Genomic DNA, 21,497 nt, shown 5'->3' with positions numbered 1-21,497 from the left:
TGTCTCTCTCTCTCTCCCTCCCTGTCTCTCTCTCTCTCCCTCCCTGTCTCTCTCTCTCCCTCCCTGTCTCTCTCCCTCCCTGTCTCCCCCTCTCTCCCCCTCTCCCTCCCTCTCCATCCCTCTCCCTCTCTCTCCCTCTCTCTCCCTGTCTAGGAAGTAAAGCAACAAATAGAGGGCTGGAACTGAAGTCAAGATGATTTGAGTTTAAGTCAGCTTTAGATTCCTACCAGCTATGTGACCCTGAGCAAATCACTTAACCTGTTTATCTCCATTTGTTCAATTATAAAATCAGGATAATACTGACTTTCCAGGTTACAGTAGGTCTTGATTATGATATTTGTAAAGGCTTTAACACAATGTGTGGCACGTAGTGTTATATTAATTGTAATTTTTATTACTCCTCTCAAAATACCTTGATAGCATTTCCAACTTTTCTCTAATTTCCTTAAAAAAATGCCTTCCTCTTTCTAGTACCCATAATTGCTTCCATTTTCTCCTTTCTTCTCATATAGAGAGATAATATAATAAATAGATAAACCCTGAAACATCCCTCTTCTATCTCAAATCTCCATCCTTTCACTATTACTGAATTTCTACTCATTACTTTCAAATCTGCTCCAGTTTCCCTAATCCTTAAAAAATAGAAATATTTTACATGATGCCACATGTATAACTTTAATCAAATTGTTTGCCTTCTCAGAGATGGAGAGAAGAAGGACAGAGGGAATTTGCAATTAAAAAAATGTTAAAGGATGTTAAAATTGCTGGACATCCAATTGAAAAAAAATTAAATTAAATCAAAACCCTTCAGGCCACTCTTCCTTCTCCTTTCAAGGTAACATCTTTTATCTCTTCTCCCTTTCTCAGCAAAATTCCTTAAAAGTGTCTACACTTACTGCCTGAACTTCTTTTCCTCTTACTCCCTCCTCATACTTTTGCATTTGGATTTCTGAGCTCATTGCTCAATTGAACCTTTCTTTCCAAAATTACTAATGATCTCTTAAATTATAAATCTGAGAGAGTCTTTTCATACTCCTAATTCCTTTTCAACCTTTCTGCTGTATTTGGCACTAATGACCATCCACTCCTCCTAAATACTCTTTCTGGGTTTTCTTAATACCATCGTCTCCTGATTCATCTCCTACCTATAAAACTTTTCCTGAGTCTCTACTGTTAGCTGATCAGCTACATCCCATGCCTAACTGTGGCATTCTCCAGGGTTCTGTCCTATATTCTTTTTCTCTTCTCCCTCTGTTCTCTATCTTGGTCACCTCATTGGATCTCACTGCCTTGCTTATCATCTCTCTGGAGATGACTCCCCAGTTCAGATGTGTAGCCTATGACTTTATTGAAAAATAATAAGGTTTTCTTCCTTAGTACCAATACTCTTTGTCTTAATTCTTACCTGTCTCTCTCTGGTTTAGAAGATGAAGTGATCATCTTCCTTGCCAAAGCTGAGCCCTTTAGCAAAGGTTCATAACCTTTTGGTGTCATGGACCCCTTGGGTAGTCTTGGTGAAGCCTATGGACCCCATCTTGCAATAATGTATTTTTAAGCACAGAAATAAAATCCATTGTATTAAAAGAGCAGAAAGAAAAAGAATGAGAGCATTAGACATGAGTTCCCTCTTCTTCCATTCTCTTCAGAGGCTAAATAGGATAGAGTTAGAGTGATTTAACTCTTCAGGATGACCCGAGTCTAAGTCAGTTTTAGATTCTTCTCAGCTATGTGATCCTGGGCATATCACTTCACCCTGTTTATCTCTCCATTTCAGTCTGTATCACTAATTACCTACTAGTCATTTCAGACGATGTTCTGGAGACATCTTAACATTCAAAAACATGGGTTCATTTTTATCTTTCCCCTAAATACACTCCTCTTCCATACCTCCCTGTTTCTGTAAGAGGTATCCCCATCCTTTCAGGATGCTAGTGAATAATTTTGGTATTGTTTTGGGCTCATTCCTATGTCTTTTATCTTAATTAATTACATAACCTATCACAGCTGCTCAACCTTGATATGTTTAACTTTACTCCATCTCCTGCCTCAGTCTCCTCCCCACTAGTTCAAAATCTCATCACTTCTCACCTAGAATACTCCAATAGCCTCCTAATTGTATTCCCTTTATTCAGTTTCTCTTATTGTTCTAGTCTATCCTGCATGACTGCTGCTAAAGTAAAGTTTCTTAAGCATTTAAGATCTGACCATGAGACTCTCCTACTCAACCAACTCCAGTGCCTTCCTATTGTTTCTTGAAGAGAATATAAACTTCTCTATTTAGCTTTGAAGACTACATAATCTGACCCCAACCTATCTTTCTAATATCACTGGATTTTAATTTACCTTTCTAAACTCAATAATCCATCCAGACTTTTTCTCTGTCTCATGAAGAAATTCCATCACCCATCTCCATGTTTGCACTTGCCATCCATCCTGCCTATAAGGTACCCCCTCTGTCTTTCCAACTCAAAATCTTGACTTTTACAGGCTTAGAAATGACTGTCATTTCTCTATCTTGGTCAAAATATTTCAGTATATATATATAATCTCCCATTCTCCAATGTATAAGGAAATAAGTAGAAGTTTCTTGGAATTTTTTTTCATTTCTTTCTTTTATTGTTAGATTACAAAGAGAAATTAAATTTTTAATGAGTTTTGTTGCCTTCTTTACATCCCCAAAATTGATTTGCATAAGTACACTTTGCATTCATCAACCAAAGAGAAGAAAAGAAAATGACTGCTTTCATGTTCCCATTTCATTTCTATCACAATTCTTCACCAATTTCCATGGAGATTTGAATGCGAAAAATCCATACTAATATTCCTGCATTCAGTCCACAACCATATAACCTTTGCAAATAAGTTTCAAAATCACATTCTGATGGCCACACAATCAAGAATCATTTGGGAATGTGTATCTGGAAATGTAATGAAGCTAATGGTTTATTGCAAATCTAAGGGACACAATAGCTCATTGAAAGCTACCAGAAGATTTGCTGTCAGCTGGTTATTTGGTTTCTTGGAGGAGTTATTTCTAGGTGGCCATAGTCAAATAATATGGAAATTAGTCATTGTCTACCAGCTTCCATTTACCACTTTTTGAAGCAATTAATCAAATGTTAGTTCAGCCTGACCACTTTTTAAGCCTATATCTTTCTTAAATAAAGGTTAACAATTACTTGCAAATTGTATCATATTGCTAAGATCTGCTTATATAATTTTAAAGATAACAGCACTTTGTCAACTTCAATGACTTTTTAAAAAGCACACGAATAGTTGACTAGATAAAAATCAGTGTTTAATTGAAATATACTATTTCTCCTGTGAAATCCACTTTTTAGAGAGGCATAGTTGGGGTAGTAGAATGAGTATTAAACTTGGAGGCAGGATACCTAATTTCAAGCCTCAACCCTGACATGGAAAATAGATATGGGAAAAAATTACCTTCTCTGCTCCTATTTCTTCATCTCTAAAATTGAGGATAATAATATTTCACTATAAGTAAAAATTACTTCATAAACATAATGTAGATCACTTGTAATTATAGTTTTGTTTTTGGTTGCTTACTTTGCTTCCAAAATTCAGGAAAAATGACCAGTTTGCATCTAGATATCTTCACCTGACTTTTTAGTTTTCTGTTGATACCAGTTCTTTTTTCAATAAAACCTTTTATTTCTTTCTGTAATATTACAAACTATCATCTTGCTAGTTTATGGGGACCATGCAGAGATTTCTTTCCACCTTTCCTCTGGGGGAACACATGAACAAGATAAAAATAGAAAATCTACCAAGGACCTTTGAGTGATAGGGGTTCCTGCCACCGACTTTTTAATGCAGAATTTATTGATCAGAGGGTAAGAGACCATAGACAAGGATTACACAGCATGAGAATAAGAATGATGATAACAACTAACATGCATATAAAATTTTAAGCTTTACAAAGTCCTTTACAAATATTATCCCACATTATCCTCATGGCATTCCCAAAAAGTGGGAATTACTATTATCCCCATTTTATAAAAGAAGATATCAAGGCATGAAGAGATTAAGGGACATACCAGAGATACAGAGCTAGTAAGAGTCTGAAGTTGGATGTGAACTTATGTCTTTCTGACTCCAGGTCCAGTGAACCACTTGGGCAGATGGGTATCAAAATTCCATTCTAATGCTGACATATAGTATCAAGGATGGCTTTGTGTATGAGGACTAGTGGAAAAGACATATGAATAGGAAAAAATGGGTCATTCATTTAGGCATCATGGAAAGAAATGAATAAAGAGCCCAAGTCATCCATTGGTACTCCTGAAATTTTCTAAGAATCCAGAGAAAGCCTCTAACATGCTGGGACAATTCTCTTTTGAGCAAAGGAAAACATAAAGAAGAATTCCACAGAAAGAGCAAGCATGGAGGTATCAGGGTCTGTATTGTGTATTGCGACAGGGGTTAGACATACCAATGAATGATGAAATTAGAGATTTGCCAATGTGGAAATGACCTACAAAGATACAGCCATGGAAAATGTATGAATGAGGACAAAGGGCAGATGTCTTTTTTTTTTGGCAGACATATAAGAACTTAGCAATCAAAGAAATCTGAAGGTAGAAACAATTTTATTTTGGTTTTTATAGCCATGCCCCAAGCCTTTAATAAGTTTTTTAATATTGATTTAAACTCTGAGAAAACTTCATGAATTATTACTATTAATCCTCACTTTCTGGGTCAAAACTAGCTTATTGTTTGCCTTAGAATTCTCTCATTCTTTTGTAAATGTGTCACTTTTTGACCAAAAACAGGATCTCCCACTTTATTCATGGACCTTTTTAAAAAATGATTTTTGCCTATTTCAAAAATCAGACCCATTCTCAAATGGTGAAGCTTTGCTCCCACCCCACAAACTTAGGATCTTGAAAGAAGAAGTCAGAGGAGATCAGAGCTGGAAGGGTTCTTAGAGATTACTGACTCTAAATCCCCCATTTTTTTAAGAAAAGGCAACACAGTGACTTTGGGACAGTAAGAACTTGAATATGGAATTCTTTGCTCTGAAGCCAGGGTTCTACTAAACTTTCTTTGAGGATGAGGCTGAAAAAGAAATCCCTAGAATGCTTTCAACTAGAACATAGTTGGGAGGACTGATTAGCTTCTCAAGATGACTGCTGTACCTTAAGGTAACAATATTTAGTTGGATGCTCAAACTGCAGTATTTTTTAAGTCATTATATGATGACTTCAGTATAACAGAGCAGAACACATGGCACTTGTGTCAGAAGACTTTGCTTTGTCTTCAGCTTGACCCCAAAGAGGCCAAAATCCAGGAGCAATAATGGGTGGATGCTGCAAGACTCATGTTTGGCAACACTTTCCAGCACCAGTGACCACCTCTTGTTTTCTCATTTTTATTATTTATGACACAAAGATTGAACTGGATAGCTTCTCAGTTCCCTTCCCATTCTAGAGCTGTGATTCTAGGATTATGATTCCTCATATATCAATGAATAGGATATAAAAATGAAATGTCAAAAACCATTGAAATTTAGGGTCACATATAAAATTTCAGTCAGAATTGTTACCCATGTTCCTAAGGGATGTCTGTAACTAGAAGCCAAGTACTGGAATGGATAATGGACAAGAACAAAAATCAACCTTTAAACACTATGAATATGTAATATTAATATTTTAATTATTAAAAATTAGAATCAACTCCAATGATATCATGGAATTTCTATTTAATAGAATTGATGTTGCTACTGAATAACATATATTCTTAGATTCATTGAATGCAAGGTCTAATTGATATATTCCCAATTCACACATTCAGGAACACTGTAGTAGTTTCATTTTGTTTTTTTCTGTTTGTTCAGGGTTTTTTAAACTATGAATGACATGATTTTTTTTAAAGGGAAAAATATATCTTGTTGAATTAGAAAATCCTATTGTCATCTTTGGCACCAAAGAATATTTACCTTCTATGGACCATTATCCTTCCATATCCTCCCATGAACAGTATAACATAATAAAATAAATAGAAATTTTGTTTCTGTGCTACCATGATAATTTCATGACATTTCTGCTAAAACAGTTAAGCCGCTTGTCAGTAGGTTGTCTGTCTTCAACGATGAAAAGGAAATGAGGAGGCACGTTACAAAATTCAAACTTATTCATTCCCTTCAGGTTTTGCACATGATATTAAAAGTGTGCATGGAGAATTAGACTTCTCCCCCTTGTGGTCAATTATTAAAAATGTGCAATTCCCAGCTTTAGGTTCTGCCTAAAATAGAAAATTCACAGATCATGAAAATTTTCAATCCCTTCCATATGGACAATATTTGGCTAATTATCTAATTCATTTATAGCATCCCTTATTCATGAAATGATAGCATGGACTCTCTAATGCTTTTTGTATGCATATTTAGAACCTTTGCAGAAAAATTGAGACTGACCCTACTTAAAAGTTATTGAATCAAGAGTAGCCTTTCTTCCTTCTCTCTGTTGCCACAATTTGTTTTGTTTACTATTATGCTAAGTTGAATGACTCTGAATAAATAAGTTATCACTCTCTCACTGGGAGACAAGACAATATAAAACTCTGTTCGAAACTCATGGATGCATAAGTAGAACATCAAAATAACTATTGTTAATATGAAACCCCCCCCAAAAAAAGAAAAAGAAAAATCATTTCTCATCAAAAATATCCAGACAATTCAGAAAGAAAGGATATTAGCTTCCTGTAAATTTGTCTTCTACTCTTTAGTTTATTAAAGCCTGTATGCTTACTTGGCAAAACTTTTAACAAGGTCTCCAACAAGGAAGGGAGGAAGGGAGGAAGGGAGGAAGGGAGGAAGGGAGGAAGGGAGGAAGGGAGGAAGGGAGGAAGGGAGGAAGGGAGGGCAGAATAAATTGAAGGAGTAATAGAGGTGAGGGAGGAAAGGGAAAGGAAAGAAAGAAGATCCATGTTTTCTTCTAAAGCACATAGCAAGTTCTGCCATCTACACAAGGGCCATCTTGATTACCCAAATACCCATCCATTCATTTTTAAGATCACGTTGACTTAGGTGTCATATACACACTTCTATATAAACATGCTCTCTCAATCATTAAAGTATAAATTTCTATAGAATAGAAATTGTTTCACATTCATCCATTTTTAATCACCAGTGCTTATTCCAGTGCCAATACACAGTAAATTTTAGATAAAAGCTTGTTAATTGATGACATGGTAGATAAAGGACCATTCTTAGAGTCATGAAGATCTTGGATGACGTCCCAAGTTGGTTACTTATCCACTGCATGATAGCACATCTAGCAATGAATTTCTATGTCTCTAAATCCATTAGAAAAAATTACAAAGATTTAGAGGGAGTTTTTATACCAGGAGTTCACCATACCAATGAAATCGTGGGTGCAGAGCTAAGACCACATGTTTCTGGGTGTGTGGCTTCACTATCATGGGGAGCATCTGGTAGGGAAGTCTCCTCCATTAGTGCAAATTGGCAATTTGGGTCGGAGGCACAAAAAATACTTTGTAAACCTTAAAGTACTCTATAAATACTACCTAGCTATTATAGTATATATGCCTAGAAAAATGTATTAGTTATTTTCACTGTATCCCCTGCTCTTCAGCTCTGTTTTTTTTTAATCCTAATTTTGTTTTATTATCAATTTTAAAGCACAGGATCAGCAAGTATCTGAAGATATATTTGAGGTCATAACTGAACCCAGGTCCAAACCCATGCATGTTGCTATATTCACTGTGCTACCTAGCTATCCCTTCAAATCTACTTTTTTTCCCCCTTTGTGTAGACACATTTCAGTATAGACATTGCTTATATTTTAAAAATCTGGAAGCACTTCTCTGTAGGATACATATAACTCTACAGTCCTTTAAGATAAGTGATATTATTATACCCATTTACAGATGAGAAAAGTGAGGCTGGGAATATTTAAGTGATTTGTGCCACACAAAGTTATATAGATAGTACGGGTGTCTGATGTGGGATGTGAACTAATTTCCCTGACTACAAGTCCATTGTTCTAATCCCCTTTGCTAACCAGCTGACCTAATCACTTTAATAAAAATTACTGATTGCCCAGCAAAACAAACACCAAAACCCTTAATTCAATCTTTTACACCCTTTTTGGTAATGCACAATGGAGGATTTAGAGGGTTGGGGAAAGGTTAGGGTTAACTTTTCTGAGCAATCAAAAAGCAATTGCTTAATGCTTCAAGCTCTAACCACAAAACTCTTTTCCCACCTTATTTTCTTAAGATGCCAATATTTTCTCATCATTTTCTAGTTTTGTATCAAATTATGCTTCCCTATATGACATTGTGTTATGTTTGGTGGTTGCAGTGCCACACCATCAAATTAAAAATAATCTTCCATATGAACTAAGTCAGACATTCAAAATTTCTATAATCTGAACATTTCTGTAAGCAGAGTGGGACCATACTTATATCCCAGGTGAAAAATCCATTTGCCTTGGACTGGTACCACTCAAAAAATGGTCAGTGTAGATTTGGAATTTAATAAAGGCTAGATTGAGGCAAATCTATGAGCTAGATATCATTTATTAATGGGGACAAGTGATCTATTAAAAAAAAAAACTCTTACATTCCTTGTTAGAATCAATACTATGTATTGGTTGTGGTGAAGTTAGGAAATGGGCGTTAAGTGGCTTGCCCAGGGTTATACAACTAGGAAGTATCTGAAGACAAATTTGAACCCAGGACCTCCTCTCTCTAATCCTGGCTCTCAATCTACTGAACCACCTCGATCCTCCCCTTGTGATCTAGTAATAAAGGACAGGTCAATACATGTCTCCATATGCACCAAATATTAGAGTGAGAGTCTCTATGGTGTTCAGAAGTAGACCAGTACAAATAGTTGTTCAAGATTCACAAATAAGACTTTGGGGAAATTCTCTCCTTGATTAGGTCTACTCATGACTCCATTTTACTGCTGTACTAACAATAAACTTAATCATACCTTTATTAAGCACAAATTATGTGACAAGAACTGGTAAGTCCCTGGGCATCAATATGTCATATAAGCAAATTGGGCAAAAATGAAATGGAGGACTGAATACTTATATGACATTGGACATATGAATTTTCTGCAGTGGATTTCAATTTCCTCATCTATAAAATGAAGAGTTTGTACTAGAAGTTACTCAAGGTCCTTCCCAAAACTAAATCTATCATTGGGTAATTTAAATGCTATCGATAGCAAGAGAGGAATGGGTGGAGAGGGGTGGCCAATGGAGGAAGCATTACTCTTGGCTCCCAAATTCTGCTCCCCTCCAAGAGACAATGAGTAAAAAAGTAGTTGGATTATCCTTGTTGATGCCAATTCTGGAAGCATTTGCTAGTTCCCAATTGGAGTGGCTGCAGATGGCAGTAGATTTAGATGATAGAGGCTACTAGTACTCATATCGTAAATTCTTTGTTTGTGACTATACCTGTAGATTAAGGGCTACCAACATTTATTTGAGAATAGTCTTGAGCAGGTGGTCTAAATAGCAATTGTTTCCTCTAATTTATTCTCTTTTAATCACAAATAAAAATTATATAATCAATTCTTGTGTGACCATCCTATACTGTACTATGTGATTAGTGTCAATTAAAATACAGCAAGGGGGAAAGGGTTAAGTTTTCCCTGTGGGTAGAGAACTTAGCCATAAGAGATTAATTAGACAATTTCACACTTACCAAACAGTAGAGCTAAGGGATAGAGGTTGACAGATCTATGAGAATCAGAGAAAAATGAGTTTCCTGAGTGCCAGATTGGTGAGCAAGGGAATGCCTAGTACTTGGTCCTTATCATTGCCCAAGATCAGGCTAGTGGCCAACAGCAACACCTGGTGGATTGGGTTCTGTTTAATTTCTTTCATTTGAATATCATGGCAATAGGAAAATATTGATTTCTTTATTTTTCCATCACTTGTATCTTATCTCTTGCTTCCCATTTATTATAATTCCATCAATTAAAAAATAAAGAAAAAGAGGGAAATATATTGAAACCCATTTACACATCAAAAATGGAACTTTAATATTTTAAACCTTTACTTTCTATCTTAGTTTTCAACTCTAAGACAGAAGAGTTGCAAAGGGAAGGCAATTGTGGTTCAGTGACTTGCCCATGATCACACAGCTACGAAGTATCTGAGAGTGAATTATAACCCAGATCCTCCCAACTCCAGGTCTGGTACTCTATCCATTCTCTACCTAGATGGCCCCCAAAAAAGAACTTTAAAAATATCAAAATATAGCTTTAAAAGCTTGCCTGATTAATTAAAATCCTTAAGCTAATGTGCTCTGAACTAACTGTAATACAACTACCCAGGTCTGCATTATATGAACATCTTAAAAGAAATTCCATGAAATGCTTCCAATTTAAAAGTCCAAATAAGATATTTCTTTGTTTATACATTTGTTACTAAATCTCACATTCTTAGGAAGTTTCAATATACAATCAATAGCAAAATATTCCAGTAACAAAGAAATAAGTTCTATGTCTGCTCAGCTTGTATGAAGCTTATTCATGGTCTCTAAGTTAATAAAAGGGTCTACCCATAATTGGGTTCTTCCTTGCATTTTCTTAACATGAGGAGAATGGGAGAAGTACATGGTCTGTCCATTGATTATACCCTGCTCATGCCAGCCTTCTATTTGTTCCAAATAATTTTATTTTTGAATTCTTTCCTCTGATTCTTCTTTCATAGTTCCTTACTTGTTCTGTGTTGCAACCTATTCACTTCCTCCATTGCCCTCAAAGTGATACTTATTTTAATTTTTTGGAGTTAGGTGTATACTGTGATTAATAGTCATAAAAAGAAAACCTTCAGAATACTGATATTCAAAATGTGAGCCTTTGTTTCAAAGGAAGTTTGGGGCCATGAAAAAAGATAACTTTAAGTAAAGATATATTTTCAAATTCCAAATTATATTTTGTCAGAAGGAAAATAAATAAAAGCAAATCAAAATAAAGCAAATTCAAAGGCAAGCAAAATAAATGAGCAAAATGATACTAAAGTGTTTTTTTTTCAAATTCTATATCTAGTACACTTATCTCCACTTTGTTAATCAGTGGGAGCTAAAATTCAAAGAAACAGCATCTGGTAAACACAATAACCATTCATATTTAAGCCAAATTCTTCTTGGCTATAAATTTTTTAATTCCTTCATTATGTCAACTGACTGGCTAATGAGCCAAAATAACCATTCATCAGCATCCTATAACATGCCCTAGAAGTTTAAATGAAAAGGTATCAATCTTTGGAACCCAAACACACTTGCTTATCCAATGCTTCTCCCAGAGAGTAATGGAGAAAACATCTAGTGGAAGTCATCATGTCAACCCCTTAATGTGGGTAATTAGTGGTGATACAAGAATATTGGGGAGGGTAGGCAGACTTTGTGGTTGATTTTGATCATCATTTATTTAAATGTTATTAGGTCCCTATTTATATACCACATTCAGCAAAATTCAACATTGACTAAACTCCTACTGAATATAAAGCACATACAAAATGCAGATGAGATGATGACTAGGAAGATGAGGTCACTCACCAAATTGATGATTGAGCCAGGAAGAGACCTTTGTTTTTTTGATGCCTAGTATAACATCCTTTCCATTACCCTGCTCTCCCATTTGATAAGTCAGCCCTTTGAAGGCAGGGATTGTCTTTGCTTCTGTTATTTCTATCCCCCATGGTTTACCCTGAGATGGTTTATAAGTAATAGTAAGCAATCAATAAATGTTTTTCATTCATCCATTCATTCATAATAATATCAATGCAAGTCAGTATGACTTATGAGAGAGAGACAGAGAGAGACAGAGACAGAGACAGAGACAAAGAGAAAGAGAGATTCTCAGCATCAGAAAATCCCAAGTTCTGAAATCCTGCATCTTACACATATTGACCATGAGACACTGGACAAGTTGCTTGACCTGTCAAGGCTCCAGGCAACACTAAGATTTTTCCATTTGCATCAGAAGATTGGATTTGCTCAAGTGGAGTTAGTATTCTTCCCTACATCAGTGAAATCACAGGTCTAGGCTATAACCTAACACTACAGTCTCCTCTCAGAAGATCCTTTAAGACAAGAACTTCATCTACTATTTGTTTTCATCCTTAACCCCATCTACCATATTGTTACAGTTGAGGATTCAATAAATAGATCTTCATTGTGTTCAGTATCAAAAGATCTCTCATTGTGGAAGTACAGAGACCTCAGTTTAAGTTTTTCTTGCATTTTCATACCATATCATAGCATTGAAGTGACCCTAGAATCTCAAAGGCTATGCCAAAGGAGTGTCCACTTTCATATATCTTCTCAAGCTGAAAAGCCTTCAATAATGTGCTGAAGAATGAATAATTAGATGGCTTAGTGGCTAGAGCTCTGGGATTGAAGTTAGGAAGATAAGGCTCAGACACTCCCAGCTGTGTGACTCTGGGTAAGTCTCTTAACCTCCACTGCCTAGTCCTTACTGCTCTCTTCTGCTTTGGAACCAAAACACAGTATTGCTTCTAAAGGTTAAGAAAAAAAATGTTTACTATATTCTATACTGGATGCTTAGGATACAGAGATTAAAATGAAACAGACCCTACTGTCCAGGAGTTTACATTTACATACATTTACATAACATGCTTTCTTGATAATTAAATAGCAAATGTAAAACAAAGTTATGGGGGAAAGGGGCTGGGAAAGTAGAAAACAATGGGGGAAACCCAAAAGGATTGGGATAACAGTTAATGCTGAGCTCACAATGAATGGAGCCCAAAGAGATGAAACTCAAAATTCAGCTATCTTCCCATGGATAGTAAAATGTTGACTATCACTTATAAATATGAATGGAGGTTGAATCATGCCCTCATTCATTTTGTTTTATCCCTGAATTTTTTCTAGTGTAAGTGAATTGTATCTTTCACAACATGATGCATGGAAATGTTTATTATATGATAACAATTGCACAATCTATATGATATTACCTGCCATCTTGGGGAGGGGGAAGGATTAGAGGGAAGGAGAAAACATGGATCGTGAAATACCAGAAGACAATTACTGAAATTTTAACTCTTTATGTATATGTGCATATACATAAACATATATATATTCTTAAAATATTTTTAATCAATTTTAAAAGTTGACTATTGCCCTAACACTAAACTTAGTCAAGTATGACTAAAATCATTCCATCCTCACATGCAAGTCGCCTCTCCTATAGGTAACCTCTGGATCATAGACAATATTTTATCCCACCATCATATTGGATGGTGGAGATATGGCATGATGAGCATTTCTGAAAAATAGAATTTTACCAATGAGTTACTTTACAAAATCACCAGAAAATTATAGGTGCAATGGCTTTGGGTTGTATATTTTTGCAATTGATGTTTTGCACTAAAATGTGGGAGTAGAAACATTGAAGAAAAACAACTTCTTGATTACATGGGTCGAGGGGGATATGATTGGAGATGTAGACTCTAAACTATCATCCTAGAGCAAACATCAACAACATGGAAATAGGTTCTGATCAAGGACAACTGTAAAATCCAGTGGAATTGCGTGTTAGCTATGGGAGGGGTGGGGGGGAGAGGAGGGAGAGAAAGAATATAATTCTCATAACCAAGGAATAATGTTCTAAATTGACTAAATAAAATTTTCTAAAATTAAATTAATAAAATAAAATGCAAACTGAAATAAAAAGAAAAAAAATAATATCCTGGACTATTTCATAATCTGGGAGGAATTTACCATTCAATTGATGGAAACAACCTAGCAGGGTATAATCAACTGGCTCAAGAATTTGTGGTTCAAATCCACCTCTGTCTCCTAGTGCCTGTATAACCTCGGATATTTTCTGGATGACAAATTCCCCACCTGTACATTGGAGGTGTAATACAAGGTGACCTTCTGAGCTCCTTTCCAATTCTAATTCTATGATCCTATGACTTAATTAATATTTGATCATGAATAGCCTTTTATAATTTTCAAAGCTTTTACATGCATATCCGATTTGATCTTTAAAACAATCTTGTGAAATAGGATGATTATTACCTTCTGCATTTTGCAGAGGAGAGAATTAAAACACACTCAACCAAGGTCACATAACAAATCAATGCTAAAGCTGTTATCGTAACCCAGATCTCCTCCCTACTCCAGTGTACTTTTCACCAGTTACTTTTAATTGCAGAATTATTGTCATTCTACAGTGATTAGTAAGACATTTGGCATTTGGCATTCCAAAGCCAGTAAATCTTGGGTGAAGTCCTGTCTGCACTTTTCCCCAAAGATTTAGGTCCTGGGTATAGTCAATGTAGGAGACTCCAAGAATTCCACTGCAAACCCAGTAGCACCAATCAAATAACAATTATTGTTGGGACAAAGAATAACTCTTGGGAAATACTCAGGGCCAAGACTTTCCTTACCCTCCTGATACTGACTTATGTTTATATCATCAACCAATGATATCACATCCTACCATCAACTTAATATAAGGACAGACCTTTCCAATTTCTCTTTGCTAGGCTAGTCTATCTTGGTAAACATCAAGTATTCAATATGAAAGTGAGAAACAGAAATCATATTAAACAAAAATCCTCTGCAACTGAATAAGTATTAGAAGCTATCATTAAAATAACAATTCAATAAAGAAGGAAATGTATGCTTTTGCTTGATTATTTCACTTCCATTGGGAAAAAAATGTCAATGTGGGACTTCTGGGGAGGTCATTGACTCCATGTGAACCTCTTAAAGCTTTACTAAATGTCAACATAGATCTCACACTGCCTAGCAATATCATTTTTAATTTAATATATAAGAGTATTCTATGGACAATAGATCCATTTCTTATCTCTAGTACTAACAAGTTCTTTGCCTCCATTATTAGCTTGATGCTAGCAGTTTCAGCAAAAGGCGATGAGTTTACAAGAAATGCAGACAATAAGGGCGCTTCCCAGCCTCTTCTCTTTGACCTGAGCATAGGAGTATTTCTTTGATTGCCTGAGGATAGCTCCCAGTGGAATAACATGTTTAAAATGCCCACATGTATAGAACTGTAATTGCTAAAGTAGTTATCACTCAACTCACTGCTAAGGAAACCAATTAGGATTCTTATGACTGCCCCCAGTCAAGTGGAAGAACAAGAGTTTTTAGCTGTCAAGAGCATTAAAAAAAAAGTTGCCACATGCCCTCTTTTCTTTTTTTTTTTTAATTCTTACCTTTTGTATTAGAATCAATACAGTGCATTGATTCCAAGGCAGAAGAGTGGCGAGGGTTAGTCAATGGTGGATCACACTTTTTAAAATGATATTATTCAGAAAATCAAAATACAAGAAGTAAATAGCTTCACATTTTCTTGTGGTAAAACTAATAGCAGCCAGGTGGCCTAGGGACTTAAGTGCCTAGAATCAGGAAGACTCATCTTCCTGAATTTAAATCTGGCCCCACATACTTACTGGTACGACCCTGGGCAAATTTCGTGGCCATTTGTCTCTGAGCTAGAGAAGAAAATGGCAAACTACTCCAATATATTTGCCAAGAAAGCCCCCAAATTAGGTCACAGGTCATAAATGACTGAAAAACAATGGATAGACCATAAAACCAATAGCAAATAAGAATACAGTACAAATGCCTTCCTTCTATATGAGATGTAACTAAGGCTTCTTTTACCTAGGTCAAAAATTTTTAGAATATAACAGACAGTCCAATTGTGGGCACTGGGAGATAGATCAAGCTGACCCCAAGAGAACATGGACCATGACTCCATAAAGGTTGAAAGAATCAATCAATAAACTTTCATTAAATGTCTGCTATGCATCAGGCACTGTGCTAAGTGTTGGATATATTTAAAAAAAGGCAAAAGATAGTCCCTGCTCTGGAGCTTGCAATCTATTGGGAGAAGGCAGACCTTGATACAGGAGCAAAAAGTGACAAGAACCTGGGAGGAATGGCTCATGGGAAGACACTCCACACAATGGTTGAGGTAAGAAGATAACTGGGATGGACCATTGGTCCCTACCATGAGGCAGCTTACTTACACAGGATGTCATCTTGCCCCTATGGACATTAATACTCTTTGAGCAAGGTCTTCTTCCTATTATTTTAACTCTGTTTAGTCTATAAGAAATGGCAATAAATATGAATAAACTAGTTTTGTATAATTTACATGACTGATACAAACAGTACAAAATCATACTAATTTTCTAGCACACCATGGCTAAATTATCTAGTTAACATTAGTTAAATTTTCCTTTATTGTGCTATGTCTCTTAGTCACTAAAGAGTATGAGTATAATAATTTATGTATTTCAGATGAGAAAGAAGAATAACCTATCTTCTCTTTTTCTTCAGGTCCCTCATCAAGTTCCTACCCTCATACATCAGCATGACCCTGGACCTCACTTTTGCTTTTGTAACCCCATCAACAAAAACAATAGCTAGCACATTATTAGTGCTTAATAAATACTTGATGCTGATTGATTAATTCAAAGACTGGGTAGAGTCTATTCTAAAAGGGCAATAAAGCATAGATTAGAAGGTCTTTTCAAAGTTGTAAAAAACTTTCAATAATGACCCTAGGATCAGCAATGTGTTTGATGTCCAAGGACCAGCCAAAGTAACCATGGAGAAGTCCATGTCTAAGATTTACATTGAGGAATAAATTTTTCATGCATGAAAATTCCTAAAGATCATTTAGTAATATATGGAGGAAACGTGCCCAATATGATAAGTGAAATACTTAGGCTGACAAAATTACAAATCCTTAAAATACTTTAACATGGTATTTTTCTTCAGATACACATAATGAAATTAAACTTTTCTTACCAAAATGAAGCAGTATAAATTAAAAAAAACTTATTCTTGTGCTTTTAGAAGTTGAATTTCTTAAAATTGTTTTAGAAGCTAAAAGAACTCAATTCCTTTCCAAGTAGATGAAGCAAAATTATCACATGATATGGTCAACTTTTCAAGCAATTGCCTTATTAAAGAAGGTATAAATCAGCAATCTACTATATTTAAAAACAAATGTATTGAAAATATTTTTTTAAGTTTACTTGCTTGTCAAGGTCAAATATCTTGAACTAGCATTTTATTATAAATGTCACATTTAGCCTTTGCCCTCTAAAAGGATACTCAGACTCCACCACAGAGGAAAAAGCAACAGCAATGACAAATTGACAAATTTATGGAGCCTTCTATATTGTGGCACCAATTTATAGAAGCCATGGGAAATTTTGTCTCACCCAAATTCTATTTATTATTATGGCATCATTTAAGTCTGTTTAAAATGTTGGTTAGAATCCATGAAACCTTGTCTATTATATCATGAAATATGATTGCCTCTGTGGTTGGAGAAAAAAGGCTATATTTAGTAGAAAAGACACTAGGTGTCTAGAAAGCTTGAGTTCTGCTTTTGACTATGAACCTCACCAATTACATGAACTTGGAGAATTCATTTAATTCCTCTCAAACTCCAGGTTCTCATCTCTAAAATGAGGCAGCATGTCATAGCAGCTAAAGAACTGAACTTCAAGTTTTGCTAGAAACAGTAGCTAGTCATGTGAATCCAGGATAAGTTGGTGCCTCAGTTTCCTCATTTATATAATGAAGGAGTTAGAACTGATTACCTCTAAGTCCCTTCCAATTCTAAATCCATGATCCTCTTATTAATGCCTAAAGTTACTTACAACTTTAAAATCCAATTAAGAAGGAGAAAAATCATCAGGTTTGCAAATAACTTCATCATCCACAAATCTTAATTATATTCTTTTATGGGATGATCAGGGACAAGAAGTACATAGCTTAGAAGCATGGCAAAACATGCTAAAATGGGTAAATGTACAAGATTACTTAAATTAGGCAATATGTATCTTTAAAAATCTGCAGTTCTTAAAAAAATCTGCAGTTCTTGATGATCTATAATCAAGGTGGTGAAAAGAACTGTTCTATATTATTATGGGATCTCAGAGTATTGTTGTTTTTTTTTTTAATGAAAGAAGGTTATAGAGGGAATTATGACTAGGAAAACTACCAGGATGTCTATCATTTATAAAAGGAAAAGAAGTGATCCTGGAAGCAGTTCTAGGTTTAATTTTTGGTACTTAATATTTTTAACTAAATTTGTAAAGTCCTTGAAGAAGACTGTGATCTGGGTACCATCTACTGTGAACCAATCCTGTTAATCACCCTCAAGGGCAGAGTGAGGAATTGGATTGGCAAGAAGTGATAGATGTTATCCATCTTGACTTTTTTCCAAGGTTTTTGATTCAGTCTCCCTTGACATACTATTCAATAAACAAAGAAAATGGAGTCTAAAGGACACATCTTCAGGGTGATACTACAATTGTTAAAATAAAATGTTTATCAGTGTCAACTTGTTGATCTGATAGACTAAAGCATAGGGAAAAGTTTCTACAGTCTTATAATTCCTTCCCATATTTTACAGAGTACCCAGTTTAAATAAACAAAAAGATCTTGCCATACTGGAACTTTCTATAGCCAATATCATAACTTGAACCCATGCTATAGAAGAGAACTGTTTCCTTGACAACAATCTTAAAAGTGAAGTTAATGATATCTTCCTATAATGGTTATTTGTAGCCCTGCATTCCTAAATTTAAATGAACTCTTTTTAAAAGTCCTATAGTTTTGTTTTTACATTATAAACATCTATAGATTATTTCTACTTTGTGAGAGGTCTCTTGTGACAAAATAAAACAATTAAGTAAAATTAATAATACACATAGAAAATGCATATAATATTTTACATCTGTGGCATCTTCTCTCTTTATTATTTTTAATTAAAATAATTTTTTTTCTCTTTTAACCCATTCCTTGGAAAAGAATAACATAATCATAAAGAATGAACATAGTCAAGCAAAGCAAATTTCTTTAATGGCTGAATATAACTATTTACATATAAACATATTTATATTTACATATGAATAATTCTATACATTTTGGATTTTTTTTAAATTTCCCATAAGGTGGCCCTCCTTTGGACCTTCCCATTATTTTCCATACTTGTTCATACTAGATGATCACTTCAACCCTGGAATTCACAACTTGTCCATGCCCTCTCTGACCGAAACTCATTCCTTCCCCAAAGAGCCTAGTTATCTCTACAGGGTAAAGAATCCATTTTTTATTTATATATTTATTGTCCATTCATATATACCTATAAACATTTTAGCAGTTAATTGTGATAGAGAAACCTAATTTTATTTTAACATTCATGATACAACTATTTCCTTTGTCACTAAGCATTAAATTTCTCCCCCTTGTCTCTCTTCCTCATTTCTTTTTCTTCTATATGATACGCCACCAAATGTAAGAGCTGGAAAAAATAAGTTGAGTCAAAGTGGATATCCAGAGATTGGGAAATGCCCAAACAAACTAGAGTATATACACACATAGTGGAATATTATAATATTATATATATATATATGAATATGACTAATTCAGAGAAACATAGGGAGTTTTACATGAACTGATACAGAGTAAAGTGAGCAGAAATAGATGTGAGATTAATGAAATAATGTACAAAAACATGGTTCAAGTATATTAGAATACAAATAAATGCCCTGACCAATTCTAACTTCAAAGATCAAATGGTAAAGGATGTTTCCATCCTCTGGTAAAGAGTTGATGGACTCTAGAAGTGCAGAACACAGCATGTGTTGTCAAAAATGACCAATGGGTTAATTTGTTTTGCTTAGCTACATTTATTTATTACAAAGAAGACTGTGATGAGATTTGGAAGAAAAGGTGAGAGTCATTAAAAATTGGGGATCATAATGAAAAAAATTTAAGATTAGAACTAGAAGAAATTTTCCTCTTCTCGATTCCTCCCTTTTCAGTACTGGGAAATTGAACACCAAATATGCTATGGTTGTTAAGTGACAAATAAGGAATTAAAACATAGGTTTGACCAGTGTCTTGCTTTGTATTTAACATAGTAAATGCTCAATAAATGCTTACTAATTTATTTTTATAAATAGACTTTTAAACTATATTACATTCATTCTCTAAAACAATTATGTCTTTTGGGAGGAATGGTACTTATTATATATGTACTATTCTTCCTTCTAATTTAAGCTGCTTTAAATAATATGGTCTTTTTCTTCAACAATCAAAAGATCATTTAAAAAAATAAAACAATACTCATTTCCAGGACAGTGAGTAAGCACTTAATAAATACATGTTTTAAATCAAGTATTCATCCATTTGAAATCTAGGCTTTTATTTAAAAAATAATAGAATTAAAGAAATTATTTCATGCAAGTTAAAGTCAAAACTCAAAATATTAGGTTATGAAGGTAGCTGTGGCTCCATCTATTTATTAATGTTTGGTTCAATGAATTCAAACCCTCAATTTTGAAAGTATACCTGTCAGCAAAGCAGATTAACAATCCAAAAGAAAATTCTCATCCTTTTTGTCCATGTTCTCCCCAAAATTCTCCATAGTGGATCCACCCAAAGTGCTTGGAGACCTTGCTCCATGTCTTTATGATGTCATATGGTTGCCTATGCAGTACTTCCTCTCTGTTAGCTTTTCCCTCAGTATATTAACTGCTTTTCTAATCATATATTTCCAAGATAACATGTTTTATGCTCCCCTTTGCACATCATGATCAGCAATATGCAACAGACTATTTATGAATGGTCCGTCTCTACATTGCCATTTGGATAAACTACACTAATTCTTCAGAAATTGTGTTTTCCAATACACAGAGAATTTTCAGGATATTGCTATTATATATGGAAATTTTAAACCTTAAAATTTCTTAGACTTATGAATGTTGGAAATTTCACCACTGGGAAATTTCATACTTGAAAAATTTCCTACTGATAGTAAGAACTCTATTGGAATGTGAAACTCCTTGACATGGGAGGATTCTTCTCCTCCCTACTTAAGACTACTTAAGGACAGAAAGCTTTTGCTAAACAATGGAAAGGGCTTTGACCTATGCTTAAGCATAGAACAGGAAGTTCTTTGAGTCATGATTGATTTTAGAATTGATACAATAGAGATACTTGGAATGACAGAACCAGGTCTTGGAAAATACAATCTCCACCCTACTCAGAGTAACAGGATTTAGGAAGGGCTGCAGCAAAGATCAAGATTTAATTATTTGAGCATATGACCTTCAACAGACATGTACAAAGCCACAGACCTCTGGGCAGGCCTGGGTTAAACTAGAGCCACCATTGGCACAGGGGAGACATCTACAGTGATTGGTAGATATGATAACTGGGGGGAGGGAACTTAGATGGTTTCCTTAAAGATAGCGGGGTCTGAGGAGAGAGGGAGGGAAGAGAGTTTTTTGCTCAGGGAGGTTTTTGCTCTGAGTGAGGTGGCTCTGAAGGAGGACTGAGGAGGTTGCTCTGTGGGAGGACCAGGAGAGAAGGCTGGCTCTGAAGGAGAATTCTCTGGAAACATTTCTTGAAAGGAGGCTCTCTTGAAGGTAGAGCCTGAGGATGGCATGAGAAGC

The sequence above is a fragment of the Monodelphis domestica genome, chromosome 5, assembly GCF_027887165.1.
Source record: "Monodelphis domestica isolate mMonDom1 chromosome 5, mMonDom1.pri, whole genome shotgun sequence".
Taxonomy (NCBI): domain Eukaryota; kingdom Metazoa; phylum Chordata; class Mammalia; order Didelphimorphia; family Didelphidae; genus Monodelphis; species Monodelphis domestica.
The sequence above is the reverse complement of the archived record's forward strand: the minus strand, read 5'-3'. Positions refer to the sequence as shown.